At 36.4% G+C, this 6340-nt stretch overlaps 1 long non-coding RNA gene across 4 annotated transcripts; it reads right to left on the reverse strand.

Moving 5' to 3' along the window:
• Positions 1-604: 604 nt before the first annotated feature.
• Positions 605-5833, reverse strand: LOC118341130. Of its 4 annotated transcripts, XR_004797405.1 has the most exons (7): positions 5607-5826; positions 5093-5174; positions 4368-4415; positions 4227-4255; positions 4003-4095; positions 3021-3101; positions 605-2275 (listed from the first exon to the last, which is right to left on the reverse strand). It is a non-coding gene; the product is annotated as an uncharacterized LOC118341130 (long non-coding RNA). The 4 variants fall into 4 exon arrangements; XR_004797403.1 differs by having other exon boundaries at positions 4368-5174; positions 5607-5833; XR_004797404.1 differs by having other exon boundaries at positions 5093-5821.
• Between the last annotated feature and the right edge of the window lie 507 nt (positions 5834-6340).

Raw genomic sequence — 6340 nt, forward strand, 5'->3', positions numbered from 1 at the left:
TCCTGAATGTCAACCTGGATCTGCACTTCCTGTCTACCTGCCTGTCAGTGGCAGGAGGTGGAAAATTGCCTGAGCAGGGCTGTGCCACATCCAAACAATTTCAGCAAACATCCCAGTATGATTTAATGCAAAAAAATTGAAAGCTTTTAATTGATTTTATTTATTTGTTTGTCTTCGCATTTAAAAAAATCTGTTTATTGCTCCTTTTTTTAACCTTTGTAATTATTTACATTACATTTATTTAAGCTATTTATACATTTGATGTTTGAAGCTTTACGACTTTGTATAGCCCTCTTCTTATTTTGAGTTTTCATCTTTTCCTGATCCTGCCTCTGGTGGTTTGTGCAAAAATGAGATCGCGTTTCCTCAGTTCATGTTTTCATTGAGGTCTTTTATTGAGAGAGGTGGAGGACTCGAGTCACATGACTTACTCCACACAGACTCAAGTTGCAAATTTGAGGACTCGAGACATGTTTGACTAACATTGATATAAAACTGACATTGACTTGGTTTTTATGACTCACGACTGGACTTTGACTTGAGACAGATGACTTGAAAGGACTTGACATTTTTTAAATTTATTTTCAATTAAATTCAGTTTTATTCGTATAACGCCAATATATAACAAAAGTTAACAACAGTTAACTTAACTTAACCACCATGACCAAGCACTTGGAGACGGCGGCAAGGAAAAACGTCCTTTTTGGGGCAGAAACCTCAGACAGACCCCGGCTCTAGGTGGGTGGCCGTCTGCCTCGACCAGTTGGGGTTAGAGAGAGAGAGAGAGAGAGGGCGTAGAGGGGTAAAGATAGAAGGTCAGAGACAAAGGTGCACAGCAACAACTATACTAATAGAAGTGACTGATGATGATGATGAAGATGAAGAAGATGATGACGACGGAAATAGCCACAACAATGGGGGAGAATGAACAATAATAATAGTAACTATAATAATAATAATAATGATGACCACCACAATCCATGAGATTATGTTGTTGATAATTACTGTGAAGGGAATATATGAATGTATGATCAATTGCATTAGAACACCCTTTCCATGTTTCAAACAAAAAAGGGTAATCAAATGTTATTTTTACGATGAGTGTTAATTACTTACTGCCACCTCACAGCTGCTCACTAATGGAGCTGATGCAGAGATGTGGTTTGTAAATTTAGTTGGCTAAACCTAAATGCAGTTCATGGTTAAAATTAAAGGCACAGAGGTGGCTTCTTAATTTGTTCCACTTTAATCATTGCCACAACATTCAGAGAACAGAACAGACATGACATGATTCTTTTAACTTTTTCAACAGATCATGTCTTACAACACAGAAAATGTGAGTAAATAAACAATTTCACTTGACAGTGTGACAGAGTGGAAGATGACATTTGTTGGAAACAGGGTTCAAGTTACAATCTGAGCTTGGTGGGGGGTCCTTTTTGGTGTCATATGAAAGTAGGCGTTGTTATTTTAGGCACTGCTGGCTGCAGGTGCACAGTACCCTATCCTATGTATGTGGGAGGATCCATCATTTGTTGTGACACTGAAAATGCATTATTTGTGACTAAAATCATGGTTGTTAATAATGTATTAGTGCCCCACAGAAATGTATGATTTCACTGCTTTCATGGGAGCTCAGATCCCTTCTTATTGGAGCACAGCTCTCACTGGCTCCCACATATTATAATTCTCATAAAAGGAAAACCCATCTACAGTACTTCAGTCCCCACTTTTGCTTGTTACACTTAGCCACATCTCTGTTAGCCAGATCTTAAATCTAACTGCATTGTTTTCTCAGGCTACATGCAAATCAGCATAAGCGCCACAATACAGCCCAGGGGCTAAAAATACTTTCTGATATACTTGAGGAACATTGTTGAAATAATAAAATAATATTAGAAATGTCACATTCATATATCCTCTCTTACAGAAAGTTATGACAAGTTCATAGGTTTTTTGTTTGTTTGTTTTAGCCACGCTAGCATCTCAGCACATCTTTGGTCCAAATCAGCAACCATTCAATAGATTGTCATGACATTTTACACAGACATTCATGGTGGTCACAATGCATTGGTGATGTTCTGACTTTACCTCTAGTGTCATCGTAAAGCTGACATTTGAGGTTTTCTGTATAATGTCTTAACAGCTATTGGTTTATGCTGCAGTCCCATATGTGATGGTAGAGATGGGGAAAATGTTCAGCGTCACAGAGCTGCTAATGTAGCAGTAGACGCTGAAGTCTTCAGTATTTCTTCATTGCCTCTCTTCTTCAAGACTGCAAGAAATACCAGAAAAAATTGGAGTTACAAAATCTTATAATAATGTTATATCCAGTCATATGTAGCCTCATGAAAATGTACCATTACACCACTGCTGCAATTAATCTGTGTCTCAGTCCACCGCTGTCTGACAAGTCCTACAGTGTGTAACTTAGTTTTCCTTTGCCTATGTAAGTATGTACAAGGTGTGCTTGTTCTACATTTAAATATTGTTTAGTAAGAAAAACAACAATTTTTTAAGTGCACCAAGGAAAGCCTAATTAGTTTGCGCTTCACCTGAAAGGGCTATAATTTTCTATATTTCTATCAACTTTCACTATACTCCACTTGATTTCTTAAATAATTTCTATTAAGCATCTTCTTTATTTACTACAAAAAACAAAAAACAGGAAAACATTTGGTAGCCTAACTCAGACGTTAACATTACTGGCTGAGAGCCCTTAAAGCAGTGGTTAAGTTTTGATTTCCACTCTGAAACCCAGGCCTGTCAGATGGTCATTACTACATGAGTATAATTCCACTTGACTATTGGACAAAGTTCATGATGGAAGCAGGTTGTTAGTGTTGTTGAGATGATATTGGTTGGAAGTGTCAAAAAATCTAAGGCACTAATACCATACGTCATTACAGTCATTGTGAGTGGCATGAGTGTAAGTGATCAAAAGTAAGTTGCATGAGAAACTATGGGAAACATGTCCCTAATGTAGCCATTGATCTGCCATGGCACCGAAAATAACTTACCTTTGGTTTTCTTACAGCTGTTAGTCTACCTCCATGGGCACTTCATCAGCATCAGTGGATGATCCAGGTGGTGCCACATTGCTGCGAGGGAAATATAAAATCTGCCTTTGGTAAGCCATTCATAAACTAAACCTGTTAGTATGATGATGATGCATTAACAGTGAATGATATCCCCAGTGGAAAGTGGGCCATTGAGTATGTGTAAATCCATACACATACATTTTAGTGCACACTTAATGCGATAATGAGATAATGTGAAACACCTGCACCAGTTCCATTAGCTGATGAAGGCAACAAGGTTCCATTAAAGGTGGGGTAAGAAATTCTAGAAAATGCTATTCTAATCCAAGACATGCTTTTTATTATCTTATGCGTTCATTTTTAATATGAAAGGTGAAGATAGGCAGGAAACGGGGAGTGGAGGGGCAACAAGCAGCAAAGCGCTGCAGGCTGGAATTGAGCACCAGGCCGCTGTGGTAAAGACTTCTCCAACAAGGGGTGCGCACTCTACCAGGTGAGATACTGTGTATGCCACACAGCAGCAACTTCAGCAACAGTAAGCAAATCCACAACATAGCTAATGGTAGTTACATTACTTGCTGTGTCACAAGTTCAAACTATATCAGGATATTTGTCATTATATTGAATTTCTCCAGAATCACTTACCCTATCTTTACCTCTAATTTAAAACCATTATCAAGTTGCAACCACCTGACACCTTATACATAACTTCACCAATCATTGTGCTAGGCCTTTCATTAACAATATTACAACTAAGTAACATTAGTCTATAACTCACTGCTATTGCTTCCTACTTTGGCCAGAGCACTATTCTTTTATAAAAACAATTACACTTTTTCTGATTAAATAAAGTAATAATAAAAGAAAAGAAAAACATGCATGCATAAATGGAATCAATATTTGTTAAAAAAAGATCTAAAAGAAAGTACATTGATTTAGAAGAGATTCAATCTCATATTACCTGTTCATTAAATGACTTCCAGTCTCTGGAGGATCACACTCCATGGCAGTCTCCTCATCCTCACAATTAGGGGATTGGATAGTTGCTACATAACTACAGTACACAGAGAGACAAGTAGCCTAAATCAAATATATTAGTGGCATCAACAGGTGACTAGACAAACATTAATTCAGGAAAGCATTAAAGTTGACAGTATAGTGGATATGTATGTAAATTACAGTTACCTGTGAGGTCCAGAACCAAAAGCAGCCCCCTAAAAATACATACATCAAACTACATCAAGATTTATCAAACTGCATCAATATGTATCCATTGTACTGGAAGACATTTTAATTTTACTTTTAATTAAGTGGTTGAAACCTTACTTGTTCAGGGGGAATGTTAATCACCACAACATTGCTACAATATTGAATCTGCAACATAATCAAAAATAAATTGTAAAATGCATTGTAACTATTGTGACAGACATTTCTAAATGTAACGATGGCTAGGCTAACATGCTAACGTTGCTACAACACACGACTCTGATTCAGACAAGTTTTGCAATGCGGCACACATGAAAATTCCAACCGTAACTATTAAAGCTGCTTAGACTTGGACATACTTATAAGTCTTGTAAGTAAAATGTAAAACTGAAAATTAACTTACAAGCACGTTTGGCCTAGTATGGTGACCGATGGACTTCATTTTCAATTTTTGTACACGCAAAAGCTGACTGACGTAATACGTATCATGTCATGTGACAGAGAAGACATGGTACGCTTCTATTATACAAAAGGTATCTAAGTCTCCGGTCAAGATTGAACTTGAATGTATAGGTGTTCACTTAACAGAAATTTGAAGACATTTTAGTTTTAGTTTTTATTAATTTTATTTTGTCAACCACAAAATAATTCAACCTTATCATTTGGAGTTAAGTCTATTTGGACTTTTGAAGACTACTGAAGTTTTCTAACAGTTTGTTCACAAGCTGTCTGACAGGGAGTTAGCCTCCCTGGGATCTAATTAACCCCAAACATACATAACATCACCATGTAGGACAACATATTAAATATGTCTTTGTCTGTAAATGAATTTTGGCAAAACATACCTCTTTTCATGAGATCCTTGTAAAAAACATTAATCAGACTTTCCCTCTGTTCGTGTTGGTCTGCTTAAGTCCACTGTCTCAACTGAGAGATGTTACAGATCAGTTATTTCTATACATCTGATTCATCCAGTCTAATCTTATTCACGCCCAAAGACGGGAATGAGTAGTTCTACTTCTGCATTCTGGACTTCTGCAGAGTGGCATAAAACATTTAAGAAACTTAAACTACTGCACTTGATCAAAGTTAGAAAAAGATTTTCTTCATGAAACAAAATCAATATGTTAAGTGTTAGTAGGAGACAGGGTTTGAATTGAAGGCTCACAGCCAAGTATGTATGTAAACATACAATTAATCTGCTTTCAATATACTTGTGCAGAAATAAACATACAGCTAAGAACAAGTAAGACAAATCGGAACAAAGTTAAGCATAATTAGCTAACTATCATGCACATACAAGTAGTTGAAACAATCTATAAATATATATATATATATACAGGGATGCAAACAACTCACTTTTCAGCGAATGTCACTTCTTTTTCATGTCAATTTGGGTGACTTCTGTGAATCATCCAAAATAGTAACTTAATTGACTTTCCCTCCATTCATGTTGGTCTGCTGTCTGGAAATTATAGATAAATAATGTCTATACTTTTTGGTTGAAATTCTTTGTTCTGGTTCATCCAATCTAAACTTGTTCACACCCAAACGAATGAATGAAGCAATGTCTGTGAGACAAATGCTTCTGCATTTTACCACAAAAAAAACAGCCTTGCATAATAAATTCAGGAAACTAAAAGTAGTCCACTTGTTCAAGTTTAGAAAAACATTTAAGGATTTGAATTGAAGGCTCATGTTTTGAAGTCACACTTCATTTGTCTGCGTTTTAACAAGGTACAACCTTGTTAAAAATGCTTTGTGTCTTCACTTTAACCTTTTAAAAACTACGATAGTTACTACAATTCAAATTTTTCTTAATTTAGTTCAAATTGAGTAAATTACTCTATGTTTGTAAGAAAATATAATTATTTTTATGATTTTCTCTAAGATACAGCGTCAGACAAAAATCATCAGCTGGCTGTCACACACACTATTGCACAACTGTTTGTAGTCACTTAGTGAAAGGTCATCTCAGTTTACTTTTCGGTATCTCCAACTAATGCAGCGAAGCCTGCGAGCGAGTTTAGGCAACTCGAGCTGCGCTGCTATACACACATGACATGCCTTATTCCATAATCACTAACCAAGCA

Source organism: Morone saxatilis, unplaced genomic scaffold, assembly GCF_004916995.1.
Source record: "Morone saxatilis isolate NCDOM2014 unplaced genomic scaffold, NCSU_SB_2.0 Contig7, whole genome shotgun sequence".
Lineage (NCBI taxonomy): Eukaryota > Metazoa > Chordata > Actinopteri > Moronidae > Morone > Morone saxatilis.